Raw genomic sequence first — 20,266 nt, 5'->3', positions numbered from 1 at the left:
AACAAGAAGGAAGACAAAGAAAGAGATAAGGAAGGAATGAAGGAAAGAAAGGAAAAGGAAAGGAAAGGAGAGAAGAAAGAGGATAGAAAACAGAAGTAAGGCGGAAAGAAGGAAGATAGGAGAGGAAGAAAGACTAGCGAAGCCTGTTCTTGAAATGCAACAGAAACAAATATAAATATTAGGTTCAACTTTAATTAAACTTCATTATCGGTACAATTCTTATTATTCATATCAATCTTTTAATTTTTTATTTATTTTATTTATTTGCTGCAGCTATTTAGACTAAAAACTGGATCCACAAAATAGATGCTTCTGTTCTTAAATTATACCATTTTATCTGACCTTTTTCACCGCCTAGAGCTTCTACCAAGGAGTGCTCATTATGTATTGGCCTTTCTGTATTTTGATGGAAAGATTTTATTTGTCAGTGACTGGTGCTGAAACAAGAACATACTGCCTGCTACCTGTACTATGACACATCCAGGAACAGTGCATTAGGGCAGCATGTCTCTTCAAATTGCTAATCATAACCTTCCTGTATAGTCACAGGATCCCTTTAAAATTTTAACTAGACACTGGTATCACACCAGGCCCACAAAGATGGAGACATTTTTTTCAGATGCTAATTTATGCCTATGATTATTATCAGAAAAAGAATACTTAAGATGTAATGAAGTGACTTAAATGAAACAAGGTTTCAGTAATATTTACAGTCTATAGGTGCAGATGCAGCTTAACAAAATAAAACCTTTTTTTTAGGTATACCTCTCATTTAATTATGCCTATACCTTTATACCTTTATACCTGCCAATACCTTTAAGAAGACAATGTATTTAAGATAACAACATTATAGTCATGTACAAAATTGAATAGCCTATTTTATTAAGAATGATTCACAACATGGTAGGGTTCCAATCATTCCCAGGCACTTATTAGTATATTGTTTTTTTCTGCGCTGCTTTAACACTTTTTGATTTCTGTTTTATCTAAGCAGAATACAGTGAGCTGTCATGCATTTTTATTTCTATTTTTTAATTATAACTGCACTCTTTAAGTATAACCAATTAACACTTTTTTTTTTACAAACACATAGCGCCTAAAAATCAGTATTGCAGCACAGCTTGTACAGAACAAAACAGCAGCTTCTACTGCATTGTGGTAGCTGAGATATCATTTTTCTTTCTTCTACTTTTTACTACCTTAGTTTAATAAACTATAGACTTGCTAAAAGCCTCTTCTCTTTAGATAGTGTAATCATTTTTTTTTCAATTCAATCTTTTGCATGTAGGAAAAAATATGAGGAATTGTGGAATGTGGGATCCTATGATCTCAGTCATACTGAGAGAGATATAAAAAACAAAATGCAGAATGAAAGCACTATCATATGTCTACATAAATGAAAAAAATATGTATATAAGTCATATATAAATATAAATATATATATATACAAAAATAAATATAGCATAGATAAACATTATTATTACACAGTATTTATATAGCACCATCATATTATGCAGCGCTGTACAAAGTCATGTCACTAACTGTCCCTCAAAGGAGCTCACAATCTAATGTCCCTACTATAGTCATATGTTATTAATGTAGTCTAAGATCAATTTAGGGGGAAGCTAATTAACCAAACTGCATGTTTTTGGGATGTGGGAGGAAACCGGAGTACCTGGAGGAAACCCATGCAGACACGGAGAGAACCTGCAAACTCCATGCAGATAGTGTCCTGGCTGGGATTCAAACCTAGGACCTAGCGCTGCAAAGGCCAGAGTGCTAACCCCTGAGCCACCGTGCTGCCATAAAACGTTTAAGTCATGTGGCCTTCTTAGTCTATAAATATTGCCTAGTTAAAACATTTCTTACAAAATGAATTCAACATTGGTATGGGGGTTTGGGATATCAGTATCAAGATTGTATATTTTTAGTGCTTACAACATGACTAGCCTAACTCTGCTTATCCATCTGAAAAATATGTATTTAGAATAGAGAATCGGAAGTGATGTCTGACACGGAGTATGACAGATGTTTTGTGACAAATGCCTTTCTGACAGACAGCAAGTTTCACATTTTTCTTCTGCCTTTCATATTATAATTCCGCCTTCATAAAAGAGTTAAAAATGAGCTTACTCTGCAGCCAAAAGCATCTGCTTTTCTATAGATGTAGATGGTATATTTGATGTATTTCTTTAATTCTACAGCCATAGGGATACTGAATTACATTTACCAGATTTGGTTGCAAAAACGTGGAGTTGTGGATTTGTATTAACAATGTTTAACATATAAAATACTGTAAATGTCAACCAATAAATTGAACAGTGATATGTGTTTCATGTCTGCTAGATCTGGTTGGCCTGATGTGGTCACTGTAATCATTGGATGTTTCTTGTAACATTTCTAATGGGTGACCTGCTATACACCATCAAGCGTAGTGGGGATCAATGGAAGTCTCTACATGCTCACTTATAACCTATGTGCAATAGTGCTGTAAATGTCAACTGACACCATAAAAGCTCCTCAGCAGAATTTGCCTGTTAATAATGACATCCGGTAACGTGCGGCATAAAACAGTTGAGTACTAACTGAAATGTGTAAACAGGTAAATGATTAACCTTTCTCCAACAAAGGACAGCAACTTCACATTACTTCATGCACATATAAATGCATTTTAACATGAAAAGCAATATATGCAGATCTTGCTGTTATTTTTACTTTGGTATAGCAAAATTTATGGCCAATGGAAAAGAAGGCTCTTGGACTTTTTATGATCAATTTTAAATTGCTGTAATTTTTATTTGCTGTTGTTTGCTGCACTTTGTTCATCGTGTTACAGTTGCATATATTTATAGGAGTCTGATAACCTAACAACACTTTTACCATGATAATAAATGGGAGACCTCTATGAAGGTAAAGGCTTTGGTATTATATTTCAGATCCAATAAAAAGACTGACCCATTTTAAATATTCTTTCTTTACATTTTTCTAAGTTTGAGTCACATAAGGTATGCTTAAATGTCATTTAGTAAAAAGGAAAATGGAACTCCAAATCTGCTTTAGCCCTTTTATAACTATCTCATAAAAATGATCCAGAAGGAAGCACCGGGATATGCTGACTCTGTGCAATTAAGGTTACTGTTATAAAGCCCTGGGGCCTTTTACAAACTCATGAGTTGCACAATTTTTTTTGCATGAGACTACATAAAAAAGCCTTTTCAATTCTTCAAGAGCCAATGCTACTGATCAATGTTTTGTGCTACACAATGCTCTGTCTTAGACCTGCTCTGTTCTAAGACATTCAATTCCCCCATGCACCGCATTGTACCAAACACATTTATATGTTATAGAAAATGAACGAAAGGCTGTTTAGTTAAGAGGAAACCCAACTGAGACTGGCTAAAACCTCAGAAAAGAGAACAGAAAATACAACATTATGGTAAAAATAGGTTTGAATAGAACTGGCTCATTGACACAATTTGCTGTACACCTGACATTTCCAGTGTCACACTGTTCAAATCTGTAGCAAGAAAGCACAGCTGCAGCAGCTTAAAGAGACCCTATCAACTTGCCCATTTTGGACAGGATCTAAGTCTGACACCCCAAGTACTTCAATATCATTGCTGCCAATGACAGTGGGGCATAGTTAAATATTTAATGCATACTATTCCCTATTTTGTATAAACCGTAGAACAACTAAAAAAATATAGTAGTATCGGCTCTCTTATTATGAATTGTTTGTGTACCTGACAGAGGTACAAACAGAGGTAAAAGCAGTTGCATAAACGTTATAGGTAGAAGAGAATGGAAGGGAAGGCCCAGTGGACACCACAGCCTGTTCTAGATTTTAGAAATGCTACAAAATGCATCCTAAATGTGCAGTGAACACTGGAGTGTATTGCAGAGAGCAGATAGTAGAATTTAACTCCCGGCAACAGAACAATAGAAGGATTTCAAATTGGACAGATGTTGAAGAAACAAAGGCTTGGAATGCCCTACTGCATCCACCATCCTTGGGAAGTAGCCTAAGGAAATAATATAATTTGCCTTTTTATACTACACTGCACTTTGGCCCTATTTTGTAGGTAATAATAAAAGCTGTATAGCAGCAAGTGTTGACAATCTGTTACAAACAGAATGCTAAGCAAACATTATAAACATATAGTCTTGGTGCCTATAACTAGGTTCCTGAAAGTGATAAATTAACATGAAAATGTCTACTCTTAACACAGATGATAACGCCCTAATAAAGAAAGCATTTAACAACTGTAGGAAAAATACTTTTGTTAAACTGGCAAAATATATATAATTACTTTTAAAACTTCTAAAAAGAGGTTCTATTTGAAAAGAAAGAAACTCATTTCCACTGAGAAAGAGTTGTGAAAACATAACAATTGTTTAGCTCTCTTGCAAATTCATGCATGAATTAATTAAATTAGTCTTATCTTTTAAAAAAAAAAATGGCAACTACATTAGAATAACAGAAAGTATCCAAACTGGCAATGAATGTGCCTTTCCCTAATGCTACAAACATTTAATCCAATAAACCCATTATCAATCCCCACTTGGATGAAAAAAAGAATGAGAGTTATAGGCAAGAAGTCAAGACAAGCAAGTCTGCTGCTGAAATTAAGAAATTCAAATCTCACTTCTAACAGAGCAAAGAAAAGGTGTCTGTGAAACTAGATAATCTCAGCACTGCATTAAATCAATAATCTTCCTGAAAAACATTTTCTTTTCACGTCCCAGCTAGTTTTCTCTGCAGGCTAATGAATAAGAGTTCTCAGCCTTATTTACTAAAGTCAAGCTAACAAAGCCTGCAAAGGTAAGCAGAATGTATTTTCTGTCAAAAACACAGTAATGCTCATTTGCTTAAACATCCCCAAAGAGATGCATAAAATATGTGTCTGTATGGACACATATTGAGATGTAAAAAGCATTTGTACAATGTCAAATTTGTAAAAAAAAAAAAAAAAATCAGTTTCTGAAAAAATCTAAAATGCTAGCATTTACCATATTTTAAAATGTACATAATTTTTTTGGAGTGAATAAAAGATTAAAATACAACCTCCGACATCTAATGTTGATCTGTTCTGCTTTTTAAATGAAACTACACTCAACATTTCTCTTTCTGCCACACCATGATTATTTCTAGGAACAGATTCCTGTTAGGTATCTTATATGGAATACTTGGTTTCATTTTCTTGTGGACCCTGAGGTGGCCAAATAAGTTCTGAAATAGGATCTCTGCTGTAAGGATGATGTTTTCTTGGTGTGTCAAGAGAAGAAGATAAACTTCTAGCTGCTAAGCAAACAAACCAGAAAGATTTTCAATGACAGATCAACTGACTGTATGCTTTTTTCTTTTTAAAATGTACTGGCCTGAACAGGAAATGATTTAACAACGCAAAATAGCTAATACCAAAACAAACTATGCTATGAAAAAAGGGGAACAATTTTTTTCACACACATAACATTACTTTGGGACAAAGACAAATAGGATAACTATATGAGCATTAAGTAGCCATGGGGTAGTTTTATGTCTAATTAGACTGAAATTCCCCTTTAAAACATTTCTAAACCACCAAAAAACAAATACGTGATATATTACAGTTTACTAGCTCTAAGTACAGAAAATATCTGTTGATCTTACAAAAAATAAAAAATGTCCCTGTCCCAAGGCAGACAAGTGTAAAGTACAAACCATTGTGGCAACCACGGCTTCTCCTCATATACTGGGGATATTAGTGTAGACATGATAGGAAAGGAAAACCACATTAAAGAAAGGGAAAATGCCTAAAATTAATGTAGACACCACAATTTAAATATTGGCCATATGCAATACATTACATATTTGTGTGTAGATACACGTCAATGTCTGTTGGGATAATATAGAGACAAAATGGGTCTATTAAGACTTGCCTTAATTTTTGTTTGATGCCTTTTTAAATTATCCCCTTGCAAGCAAGTTCTTCAGAAAAATAATACTCTCACACTTTCCCTTTATTTATCCTAGTCAGGGCAAATGCTCCCGGGTTCCTCAACTCACCTTTGTTTTTGAGCCCCAAACCCTTTTCTTGCCCTTAAAGTAGAAACTTGGTAGGTACCATCTGATGTAGGTGACCCTTACCGGTCAGACCAGGCTTTTGATTTTTCAAAATACCAATTAGAACTCTTTGTTATTTCTTGTTTTTTCTAATAGTACAATAACCAATAATAATAATGCAGTGAAATCACTATGGTATGGTTACAATTGCTGGTTCTACAGCTGCTGAAAGGCTGGTACCGCGTCACTGAATAGTAATGCTCAGCTATGCCCCCAGCTCTTTTGATTGCTCTATTTTTGGGAGCTTGATCTCTAAGATTTATATTGTAGCTATGTAAAAGCCCTGCGGATTCATTAATACACAATAATTATAATGATTCAAGATTTTCCAAACTTGCACACAAACAGGTAACCTGTCTACAGATTTGCCAGGCAATGTCTGTCATCGTTGGCTGCTAAACATGGCACCTTTGCCTGTGAATTGCTAAGCAAAGCTGTGCATACATATACACATGGTGATGTTGGGCTAACAAAATTAGTTTATATGTTCCTCCAGACATATATTCCTTAGAATGTGTGGGAAGATCATATTATGCCTAATATTAAATGTATAATTAAAGATATGTTTGTATTGTTTCATAACATAATTACATTTGCAGCTTTTAAATTTAATAAACGGTTACATGATCGCATAGGTACATGTAATATGGCATAACAAAGTTACCAGCTTTAGAATGTGCAATGCTTGTGACATTCATAGTAACATATTATTCATTTTCATTTATTTTTTAAGCAAAATAATATAATATAAGAAATATATTTATATATATAATATATTTTAAAATGATTAATAAAAAAAATTAAAAATAATAACAATATAAAATTTATAAGTAAAATATTAACATTAAATATCACTTTTTGGCAAAATAAAAAAATAATATAGTTTTCCTAACTTTCTCCAGCATGCATATGCAAATGTTCAGTTTCATTATCAAAAAAATGGGCAGTTGCATTTTCTGTTTGAGAGTGGCTACGCTAGCCCCACACTAACCCATTACAGGTCTAGTGGTGTATTCCTGTAGTAAATTACATTACTATACCCCAACTCGTATAACTTCGATAAAGCAGATTCCTTCTCATGCCCATGGCTGAATGCTGGGTCAAGTGTTCCTCCTGTGTCATTGTCTGTATTTGTCTCTCATTTGAAACCCTTATTAAATGTATAGCACTGCGTGATATATTGGCGGTATATAAATCCTGTTTATTAATAATATTAACAATATTATTGACAGTGTTTAAAACATTTGCATTTGAGAGAACAGAATAGGATTTTCCTGATACATCTCTTGAGCAAATAAGCTTATGATCTAAATAATTCAAGTTATGTGGTAATAGAACTGCCTGGTCATGTGATTCACGAAGCACATACTAAAATACATAAAAAACTCAAATATTATTTGTTCAACGCGTTTCATATACTCATGCCTACTTCTTCAGGAACTAAATTGATACCTACAAACTTAATACAACATAAAGAAAAAACATATACATATATATCATTTAAAAATATTAGTATCATTGTTACATTCAGTATTAGGACCAACCTGGAATCAAGGCCACAGGAGTTAGGTTTAATGTTTTTTTACGTATTTTCTAAGTGGTTCAATTAAGCAGTCAATCTAAAAATGCCATAAACATGTATAAGCATTCACACATACAAAAATCCACAAAACGCTTTAGACAAAAGATCCATACCGTGGATGTCCAGTAGTAGACTAGTAGAAGTAGAAGTTTGTTAACTCACTTTTCTCTTCAAGTAGACCTCTGAAAAAGACAGCCTGCAAATGACTAGTCTTCAGTATTGGGGTCTCTGCGCATCTTATCACATTACTAGAGGTGGACATCTCCATAAAGGCAGGGTTCTGCTTCCGTAATCAGAACCTCAGCAAGAAGCACCAAACCCGATCTCCTGATACTAGCTTTCAGTGGCAGCAGTTTCTTAGGGCTACCACTACAGATATATGCTGTAGGTACAGGAGTGCCTGGGCACCCTCACATACCAGGAATAGAGATGAAGTTTGAGTTTGCTGTGAACTCTAAGGTGATACCATCCCAAACAAACCCCCAGCCAATTTAGGATCACCCATGTACCCTAGCAAATGGCTCTTGTTAGTGCTTGTTCCAAGCTTTAGTTCACTATTGACCAAGTCTGGCCTCTAATAAAAGGTTTGTTCTATAAATACATATAAAGAGCACTGTTTGTTTTTTTCTAGAAAACAATGTTTTTTGAGGCCACTACTTTAGATTGTTCACTTTTAGATGTTTCTTATACAAAGCAAACCTTCAGTTTTTGTGCTCAGTTCCATTTTAAATCCTGCACTACATTTTGGTTTCAATTCTTTCTGGGAATACAAGAGGAGGATAGCTGACCTTATAGCTTTATGTTGTTTTCTCCCATCTCTTCAAGACTATTAAACAAGAGTTATGGTTTCATGGAAAAGTAACCTGCTGTATTAAAAAGATTAATTACTTTTCCCTACTTGCCTTGTGAAAGCAGCAACTAATCTGTAGCTATAGGCCTGACACCCTCCATTACGTCAAGCAAACTGATAATAGAATTTAGCCCTAAAAGCATCATAAAAACCAGGCTTTGTTCTTGTTTAAAGGTACTTGGCTGTGACATGTTGGACAGATAAAAGGCTCGGCTATGTATATATATATTTTTTATTATTATTTATATATATATATATTATTCTTCTATTTAGTGTTAGAATTTAGCAATAGGATTTAGTAACAAGTATGTAATATTTTAGGTTCGAGACGTTACTTCTTTCCAAACAATACATGTTTATATGACTATATCTTGTTTACAAAGGCAATGCAAGGAGAGACTATTTAGGTCATGGTTTCCAGCAAAAGTTTCTAAATCATAATAATAAAAATGAGTGTTGTTACTTCCTGCTACACATGTGGTTCATCTTTTTACCCCATGACTCTAAGGATTTATTTCCATTAAAGTTACACACTGCTCAATTTGGATGAACTACCCAATGCACCACATCACACACAAAATGGGTTCTTATGTTGTTAGGGTCCATTTGTGGTGTCATTAGCCATGAATAGCAACCAAGCAAACCAATACATGTGAAGTCAACATTCATTGTGTAAACGCAATAATGGAAAAAAGACTTTACTAGATAGCTAAAGAGCAGCAGCAGACTAACAAGGGCATCCCTTTACTTTCTCCTAAAATTTACATTTTTCTTGTGGGAAGCTTGCATGGTACTTTAAATGCCCTTAATTTTTTGGAAATATGGATATAATAAATCAGTGTTCCAGTCCCAGTAGGAAATCTTATTATGTATGCAGAGCTTTAAAATTTCGATAGAGCAGTGAAGGTGAGCTTCACCAAATAAGTAATCATTATTTAGAAGTTTTTGGTATCAGCACAAAAGAATAAGATTTGTCAATTAACAAATAGGAACTTCTGTTCCAAGATCAAGAGCCTGATGCGCAGACAGAGCTTCATTTTAGACTGTTCCTTTTTCATGAGGACAAAGGTGGATAGAATGGCAGCACCTAGAAAAATACCTTTTAGTTTTTGCTTGTAGAGACACATTTTAGCACATCCCTCCAATCTCAGAAAATCAGTTTACCATACCAACAAAGCTTGTATCATTCAACAGTGCCATGAAAGTGCAATGCCTTTCTAAACAATAGTCTACTGCAATTTGTAATTCATTAACAATTTAGCTTTTTCCACACTGTAAAAATCTATTCTGTGTGAATTTCAAACGTGAATATCCATTAGTGCTTTGCAATCAGGTGTAATGTATTTTAGAAATCCATTCAGCTTGACTTTTCATGATTTCCCCAATGCTGATAAATCAACAGTTATTACAAAATAAACATTTTCCACATATTTACAACAGCAGTATAATGATTCCTATTATTAGCAGCACTATCCAATAATTGAGTTCCTGCTCTTCAGGAAGTGAATCTGCAACTTTGTTGTGGCTGCAATTATGTTGTACTCACTAGTTTCAGGCTGACTGTATCTAAGGCAGAAAGAATTACTCTGATTGAGTGAGAAAGGAATGGATTACACTTATCTGAGATTTTTAAACTAGTAATTATTTCTGTGTACAAAGACAAAAATGTAAATGTAAACACAACAAAAAGTGTAAATTAAACCCAAATGGACAAAGATTTGCACATGTGAGTTATCCAAAACAGAACTCTATTTTTATGCTATCACACAATTAAAAATAGGGGTTCTTGGCCAGTTCAGTAATGTTATTACTGTTTCCTCTTCTTGCCAAAGGTAACAGTAGGAGGTCATCACTGACTGATACTGAAAACTGCATTTCTAGATTAAAGTGAACCTGTCATAAAAGAATATGCAGGCTGCCATGCTATTTGTCCTGTGTCACACACATTCAGAGGTTTCAGAATTGTATTAGTCACTAGGCTGGAACAAGAATACAAAACACAAATAAGTGTTGACATTACCATAAATTGTTTAACTCTGGGTTAGACCATGTTAAAGCAAAAGGTGGTTGTACAACTATTATTTTTGGAGATAGGTCAACAATGGCAATCCCTCTTTAGCTGATACTCCAATTCCATGAAATATCGGCCTTTTTATTATTTGAGGACTCACAATTTAATCCTTTTGCTTATATTGTTTGAAATACAATTTATTACACTAGCCAATGCATAAAAGAGTTGCTGTGCTTCCAAAATGACCTGGCTTCAGGCCAAGCAGCTGTCCTGAGAATGCTTCTGTATCCAGCCTGTTGTACCACAATGTACTGTAAAAGGCACTTTAATTCACTACTGGCAAAAATGCAGTGTATATTTATCATTATTATATTATACAGGTACTCCCCGAGTTAAGGACATCCGACACACAGACAACTCCTAGATAAGAACAAAGCTTCCCCGCTCGCTCATGTGCAGGACAGAGGCTTGATTGGGGGAGAGAATGGTTTGCATGACTTGCAGAAGAAATCTTTTGATAAACACAGCTGAGGTTGTGGGTGATCTTAAGGACTGAGCTCTTCTGCAACATCTTGTAACTCTTTAATGACCAAGACAAATGTCTTTGCATAGTAACTGATACCACCCAGACTAATAATATGTTGAGACAAACATCTGTCCTAATTGCATTTATTAAAATAATGTACCTGTTCCAACTTACATACAACAAACCTACAGTCCCAATCTTGTATGTAACCCGGGGACTACCTGTAGTGTAATAGCTCTAAAATACTATTTTATAAATACATTATTTTACATAATTTTACTAAATAAGGATTGGCTCAAGCCTATGCAATGTAAGACATTTATATCCATTCAGAGTTGCATTAGTGTTTGCCAAGATCTTGTATTGATCATGAGAGAGTTGGAAATAATCTGGTTAATCAGTGTATTCAGGAAATAAACTGGTCTAAATTTTTTTGGCACATAACAATGCTGAACTTAGACCTGATAAACTAAAGCATCCTCAGATCATAACCACAATCACCACAAGTCTGGGGACTTCTTTTCCCCAGACAGTGTAGTACTGCATTTTTTCCGCCTTTCATGGAAGTCCATTACCATATGATTTTGTATGATGCAACTCAGGTGATTGCAAAGGTGCATTGAAATTGCATTTAAAATAAATAGTACAATGCAATAATCACCCTTAGACAATAGAAAACAACAGATTCTCTGTTATGAACTTTGAGGATCCATTTATTCAAACTTCCTGCAACTACAAAGGTCAGTGTAGACTTATTTTAAAGCTCCTTTAATGTTTGATAAGAATGTCTAAAAATGTTTAGGTCTATAGTTGGGGCACAATAAAACAATAATGAAAACATTTCAAAGCTTTGCATACTCACATCCTTTGAATAGACTCCTTTTGTCTGCAGGCTGAAGCCACATTGACTATAATCTGACTATAGTATTACAAGATACATATGTAACCCTTATAAACTGCATTTCCCTAAACAGCCAATGGATCATCAATCTAATACATGATGCTGTACACAAAATAAATACATTTATTCTAATAAAAAAAAACTAACAAGATGCTGGAAACACAAAATGAATTGTGTTTTGTTAATGAGCCATAAAATCAATGACTTGATTGCTCAATGATTGCTCTTCTTTTGAATTCCAATCTGTGGTCATAAAAGTTCTGCTGCAAGCTGGAATTGATTCCAATTGGAACTACCCAACCAACACTACTTGTAACAATGATTGGATATAGATGATTACGATATGACCTGATACACTTCAGCTAGCCAGGTGAGAGTTTATCACAGATTGCACGGCTAGTTGGATGTAGAGAGGAGAGAAAGTCATAAAAAGTATGAATGTATTATTGGAAAATTTTCTTTTATGTTTATTATACAATGAAGTACACTAAATTTAAAACAATGGTTACAGTGGAAATAAAGCCTGGCATAAAATTCTTGCCCCCCAATGCTCTAAATTCTTTATAGCTATTCTACCTGTCTTTGTCTTATAGTAAGGCTGCATACACACCTACATTTTTCCATTGACATTCTCGCGTCATGACTGATTCATGAACGATGTTGAGCGACCGCTGTACACGTTAGATTCTCCCCTGATCGTTCGTATTGTGTGAGAATCGTCTCACATGTGTACATAGCCTAATATCATCTATGCATGTCATGTGAGTGTTAAACCACTTATTTGTTAAAAGGGTTCTGTTCCTAGAGTTATTAATGGGATGGCAAATCTATTAAAACAAAGGGAAAATGTTGATTTTAGTTGGAAACTAAATTGAAATCAGATTGATCCTAATCCTAGCCTTTTAAGTAAAAGTAGAGGTATCCTTTAATAAAACTATACAGTACAGTGGGTGCAGATGCATCTTATTGAATAAGTCCTAACAATCTTAAATTTGCTGTAGGACCATAGACTGAGGTTGGGTAAAAACACTGCTCTCAGTTTAAATCAGTATAGTTTGCATGTGCTGTAAGAATCCTTTCATTGTATCCAAGATAAACACTTTAAATTGGAGTTTTTTCTTGTGTCAAAAAGAACGATACTAGTACATGATAAAATAAATGGCACATGTAGTTCTTTTGAAGTGGTATTAATGAATCCATTATCACTCAGCCAGGAAGTGAGAAAAGCATGCCTTGTTATCAGGTCCCATATTGAAATAAAACATTGCTTAACCTTGAGATTTTTTTGGGTGAGTTTTCCAATGCTGAACTTTTAAAAATGTGGATGGCTGGTAGTCATTCTGATTTACTGGCTTCAGTACTTTTTGAACCTCTGTTGCAGAAAAAAACATACAGCCTGCAAAATCATTTTTTAAAGAAGAGCTCTGAATTTGTTTAAACACAGCCTTTCTTTTAGCACTAAACTTTGAACTAATATTTTATAGAATTCCTACTTTATGTATGACTTTATAATCTTTATCTGGATTTTTAGTGTGATATTCTTTACTAATAAATAAAATGCTGAATTATTTTGACATACAGACTTTGCAGCATGTACCATTTGCCTAGGGGCTAAATCTTCCAGCAAGTTTGGCAACTATAACAAGCAATGGGAATAAGTTCTTTGGGGTTTTATGGAGAAGTAGAATTGTAACTGGGATCTAATTTGTTTAAAATTCACATTTTTGTAAATAAGCCCTACTGTACAGTGACAATGACATGTATGCTTAGCCTGCCCAGTTTCTGGACAATGACAGCTGTCAAAGTCCAGTGGACTATTAAACCTGTCAATGATATAAATATATATATATATATATATATATATATATATATATATTTATATGGAATTGAAAAAGATTAAACATTGTTATAAGAAGTGCTTCTTGTTTAGTTCTTTATCTATCGTATCTGCATGTAACATTGTTCACATAAGATAAATAATGCATAGGACAGCTCATGAAATATTAGTGCACAAAACATTAGAGGAATGCACTAATGGGTGTAGCTTCCAATAAAGTAACAGCAAAAATCTCAAAAGAAAAACTCAATAGAATGGCACTAATGTAATAATAAAATGTCAAGGAAAATACATATGTAAATATTAAATGCAGTTTAAGATATTTTTCATAATCTAAAGCTAGTTGATTCAGGCAAATCTGTTTGAGGTACAAGTAAAGAAGAATGCTGTCCTCATATATAACATTGTCTTATTTTACTGCACTTATCTTTGGGCACAAATTCAAATTTCATGATCTCCAGCAACATATCAAGACATGCAATGTAGGCCTTCTCTTGGGTTTTGGTTTATAAAGATTGATAAAGATGCTCAAGGAGAGTTTTAGTCCATTTCTGTCAGTGTGTTAAAGTGAAACGATCATGATTTATTCGTATAATCCCACTAACCTTTAGGCTGAGACACATGTCAGTAGCTGTGAAAAATTGTCATCATTGATCCAATGCCAAAATGTGCGCAAGGCATATTGCAGTTGATATTCGGAAGGAAATGTCGCTCACAGGATTTAAGAAAAAAACTGATGGTACCAAAATAATTTTCAATCTAGGCTAGTAAAATATATATATATATATATCCATATATATTCATCAGTCACCATCCGTGACCACTCAAACCCTGTCCTTGGTGTGGCAGCTAGGGGAATAAGACAAGTTATGGAATTTAGTTTCCATTATATTTCTAAGGTGTTTGCACTTATTGCATTGGATTATTGGAAATGCATTGTGGAACTTCTGCTTATCAAAGCATAACCTAATGACTTATGCAACATGCAGTGTCTTTTTAAAGATCTGATGAGCTAATATGCCAGTTTGCTACTGTGTGGAAAATACTATAAAATAGTGACTGGTGGAACTTTATATCTTGGAAGATCACCAAAAAAGTGTGAAGGCATCTAATAAAACTAAATGAATGGTGGTGCACACAATGCCATTTGGCAACCCACATTTCAGTAGCACCCAAACTCGCCTTGTAGGATTGTGCAAGAACGAATATGATGTTTGTTGGCTCCATTGTTCAATGAATATTAACAAGCCCAGGTTTAAAAAATCACTTATATTTTTCATTGACAGCACATTTTCCTTTTAGAATTTTCGGAATTATCATAATGAAGTTAGAATTTGTTTAGAAACAGCTACAAAATTAACACTTTAGGCATTGGCTAACCCAAAATAATAAATACCAAAGCATTTGTCCCTTGACAGTAAATATCAGTAATAAATATATATTCAATATTATACTGAATATTGTCACCGCCTTAATAACGCTAGTATAACATGGCTGAAAATTACAATTGTGCGCACTTTAACACGACAATTCAGAATTAAAGTAACTCTGTCATGTCTTGACTTTTAATATCATTTTTGTGAGTAACTAGTTTAACTGACACATACCTACATACATACAATGCTTATGTCTCACTTTAATACCTTGAATATAATTAAATCTATTAGCTAGAAGTGTTTAGAAAAAAAGAAATTGGAGCCATTAAAGTTTTTGGCTTTAACACCCACAGTTGAGGTTATTATTAGTTGAGTTGTTTTTACTGTGTCTTCTTTGGGGTCAAGCTGAGATTTTAGTATTTTGTTAAGATAAACTGTTCATAGGTTGGAATGTGTAAATAGACTGTGTATGATCAGAGTTCAGCTTTAACAATTTAACTCTGAGAAAGATTTGTTTTCATGCTTTTTTTCCCTAATTAGTATGTGTACCCCATCCAATTCACATGTTAATTACATTTCTTCATCTTCCAAAACGTCTACAAGTGATTACCTGATTACAGGATCAAGCTGCTTAATGTAGGAAAATTGACACACACCACCAATCATGTTCGTGAATCCTAATGCCGTATTTTGGATCAGTAAAATTAAATTACTGGTTTCATCTGAACATCTCTCACTGGCTTTTTTTCATTGTTTTATGTTGTTGTCATGTTTAATATTTGCATAAAGAGCAGAGAAAAAGTTGTGCTGTATATAGGGCTAAGATTAGGGTTGTCAAAAAACACTCTATAAAAGTAACCAACAGATTAAAACACAAAGTAAAATAAGTACAAATACAAAAAATAAATACAAACTTTAACAAAGTAAAAAAAGTACAAATACAAAAAACATATACAAACTTTAACATAGTAATGACATTTTAAAACATGTTTTCAATGTTTTAAGATCTGTTGCTTTCATGAAAATTAGACTTGATTATTCAAGAAAGAGGGACCACTGGCAAAGGATACAATAAACATTAAACAGATTTATGTCCCTAGAAAAAAATCTTTTGTGATTGTTTTCAATGAGCGTAGAAAAAACCAGTGCTGTACACACAGTGCAGTTCTGTTCTATGGAGAAAAGAAAGAAGAGAATGAGCAGAAGGTAACCTGCTGCGTCTTCCACCATAGGAAAAGACGGAAGTTGTTTCTGGTTGGTTATTTTCTACCATGACTGATCGCTAAAGTATAATAAAAATTTTCATTTAAGATGAAGTCTTGGAAGAAAATTATCTAGCATATAAAATGTAGCTTTACATTGAGAGCATTGAAAGCACTGAGATGCAACTGATGGTAATAAAAAGGTGAAAACATACTTTTATTTTAAAAAATGATTTTATGATTCACAGCACTTTAGTAAATCCAATTTAATTCCATTAGGGTTAACATCTACTTTAAACTTTGCTTGAAATGACAAGCCTTTGTAGGGTTTAAAGCCTATAGGATACACACTTCCTAACATTGCAGACATTTACTAAAGCAGGTAAAAAATTTCTGGCATAGTAAGTGATAGAATCATTTAAAGGGAGTAGATGGCTCCATATGACAATGTGGCTTTATCTGTTGTCTCCATCTACTTCCTTTCAGGGGGTTGAATTGAGGATCTTTTAAAGCCACCACTTTAAGTAATAAAAAGCTGATTGAAATCAAACAGAAAATTGATGTTCCTTGTGGAATGTTTTATCTGAAAAAGTGGATGCTGGTTTGTAAAAAGCATAACATCAATATCTAGTAGGTTCAAGCAACAAATACACTTTTCAAGTATATACAGAGTCTTTATGGAATCTAAACACGCCTGCCTAAGAGGAAACTATTTTATTGTATGAAATGCTTGGTGGATTATCGCTATGACAGATGGTTTCATATAAATACTGTATTATTATATTTCATTTTTAATTGACTTTTAGACAAAAACTTAAACTTAGTTCATATTTATTTTAGTAAGTCTTTTTTATATATAATCTTAACAGTTTAAATTTTAGTCTATAATTTTTTATATATATAGTCATAAGGAGGTCATACCTTCATAGAATAATGTAAAAGCCAGCAGTCAATCATTCATTTCAACCATCTAATCTCTAGTACTATTTATTATTATTATTGTGCATAGAATTATTATTTGTTGTTATTTTATATTTGTATATGTGTAATAACAATATTCATTGCGTAGATTACTTTTACACATTATTATAAGCTCAGAGGCAAAGTCCATAGAAAATGACTGAGCACTGTCTGATCTGCACAGACTTCTGCTGGTATACAAGTCTTTAATCTACATTTTAATAATATATGCAAGCCAAAAGTGGTTGCGATCACAGTTGTACAGCCACGTTCACCTTGATAAATGACCACCTATTTATCTTGACAAGCAGGAAGAAGGAGATTAGGCATGCTCTCTGCCTACAGATGAGAGGCAAACAAAATTAAACGGTTTATTGGGGAAAAATAGAGAAAAATATGGGGGAGGATAACGGTAAAACCAAATTCCAAGATACTTATACGTGCAACACTGTAATTTTTTCATTACACCCACTGCTTATCAGCTTATTAAAATCATAACTTAAGGCTCTGATGCAGAGTCCGCTGTCCGTTTCTCCTCTGCATCATCCTAATTTATTGGATCATCAATCAACCCCCCACCTCCCAAATGAAATCATTTTTGTTATTAAATACATTTGGCTAATGTGTTTTTGTTATTATCCTTTATTTAAATTTTCATTTAGCCTTACACAGCATTATATGAATTTATAGAAAAAAAATGTACAAACTAACATGAACAATGCAAATACATACCATATATGAAAGGTGTTCTACCTGCCAAATGGTCTGTAAATCTGTTCACAAATTGGAATGCAGGTTAAAGAGAATGTGCCATAATATGTAAGTAAATGTAGTTCAAGCCACAAAAAAAAAAAAAAAGTAAATGTGTACGGCTAGTATTATGATCGCAGTTAAGATTCTTTTCTGGATTGCTGATAGTAGGCTTTAAATGCAAGCATAGTAAATGCAATACGTTGTATTTAAACAGATTTTTGGCTAAAAATTTTTTAGGTGAACAATTTGCTCACCTCCTCCCTTTACCCCACCAAATCTCCAGTTTACTATCAAATCTAACATTCAATACATGGGCTACTTTCCAACAACTGAAATTAGCGGTCTGGGACTGGTAGTATCCCAATCACACCAGCCTCAATGAGCACTTCTGTACCATTAGTGCCCAGAAGGAGATGTGAATTGAAATGACTTCCCTGCCACTCAAGAAATCTATGTCCTTTTATCTGTGAACTAGTACTGGGATCTTTTTGATCTCCTATCAGTTCATACTATGGATAAAAGAACTTAAAAATACATAGAAGGAAGGTGTGTAAGAAAGGAACTTCCACTTAGGTGATCCCTCATTATCTTCATCTACTCCTGGACACAAGAAGCTTCTGGCATATAGTGGAGAAAAAAGTGGTACCCCTTTATAGTGACTACATTTTGATGTATTCTAAAGTTTAACTGTAGTCATCTAGAAAAAGGTTGTGTGCATTAAAAAAAATCCTTCCACCCATGTCTATTTTTTGTGTGTACTGCACACAAACATGAATGGGCAGACGTAAGTCTCTGTGCATTAATGTGCACTAATTTATTAAGCCTCCCCAAGACTGGAGAATATAAACTATCATGGGTGAACCTGGGTGATTTAGCAAACCTGGAAGGGATCTGGTCCTCAACTAAAAACTTTTGCCGACTTATAAAAAAATATTTTTAATAAATTTCCCCATGATAGTCTATCCTATAGATCTATAGACCTATAGTCTTGGAGAACTTTAATAAATCAGTCCCATAATGTCTATAAACCATTTTGGTTTTAGAGTTAGCTATTTTCAAGCTGTTGGTTTGCAGGGAAGTAATGAATCCAGTGAGAAATGCACTGGCCATGCTCCATCTACTAAGTACTGCCCAATACAAGGTTTGTAAATGTAATGTTACTGTACATAGGAAATTCTAACTCACAAAGTTTCTGCATTAAGTGGATACAGACATTCCCTTGCTGTCCTGCATGCACTTTCAATAAGGGGAACTGCTCTTTTTAAACTCATTTTAAAAACAAAGCTATGGAATTCTGGGGTAATAAATTCATTCCACAACATGGTCTAGAATATGTTATGCAATATAAATATACATGAGTGTAAGGAAATCTAAATATATAGCATGGCTACAGCTTTAAAACAAAGTAAAGCACAGAATAAAAACTATTTACAAACATAGAGGAATAGACAGCCATGCAATACAAAAGGTTATAATACAACTGATGCCCTATAATCCCTAAGACGCTTGCTCAGGGTCAAAGTGTCATAGCAGGGCACAGTAATACTCCCTGGCCTGCGAACTATGATATTAGCTTTCTTCAAATCACCATTTTCAGAGATATCAAGTGCTGACTCTACTTTTTCTGACTCCAAAGGCTGCGTTGCTGTTAAACACTTTTATGATAATTTAACTGGCCTCTTGGGCTGACTTTATACCTTACTAATTTAATGTCCTTAAACTGTAAACAGTTATAAGAGACATAAAATTATCCACAGACAAAAACTGTAATGGTGTGTCTGAAACACCACTGCTCACTAATCATTTGTATACGTTAAAAAATATATAATATTAGGCTGGTATTGTGTAACAAAGAGCCAAATAGCTCCTATTTTTTCACAGAAAGCATGTGTTGACAAGCATACTTTATAAACAGCTATATTACTTTCTCTATATATATAATTTTCAAGCTTTCATAATCAATCAAATGTGACACAGATATAACAAAATGAATGTGTCTCTTGTGCAATTGAATATAACGACTTCTTACTGCATCTGCACACAGTCTATAAATGAAGAAGACATTCTTCATCTTTTTAGATCAGTTCTTCCAATGAACTGTTGACATTAAAACAAAGCTGCATTGCTTGTTTTATTATTAAAGGGGAACTGAATCCATTGTTTCA

At 33.9% G+C, this 20,266-nt stretch overlaps 1 protein-coding gene and 1 long non-coding RNA gene across 3 annotated transcripts in view; one reads left to right on the top strand and one right to left on the bottom strand.

The window, feature by feature from the left end:
• NRG3 (neuregulin 3) overlaps positions 1-20,266 on the bottom strand; it is a 432,966-nt gene that overhangs the window by 371,734 nt on the left and 40,966 nt on the right. The gene's annotated exons all lie outside the window — the stretch shown is intronic.
• LOC140338826 (uncharacterized) overlaps positions 1-20,266 on the top strand; it is a 90,956-nt gene that overhangs the window by 69,880 nt on the left and 810 nt on the right. The window lies entirely within an intron of this gene.

The sequence above is a fragment of the Pyxicephalus adspersus genome, chromosome 10 (genome assembly GCF_032062135.1).
Source record: "Pyxicephalus adspersus chromosome 10, UCB_Pads_2.0, whole genome shotgun sequence".
In the NCBI taxonomy this organism is placed as follows: domain Eukaryota; kingdom Metazoa; phylum Chordata; class Amphibia; order Anura; family Pyxicephalidae; genus Pyxicephalus; species Pyxicephalus adspersus.
Note: the sequence above shows the minus strand (reverse complement) of the source record. Positions and strands in the feature narration are given on the sequence as shown.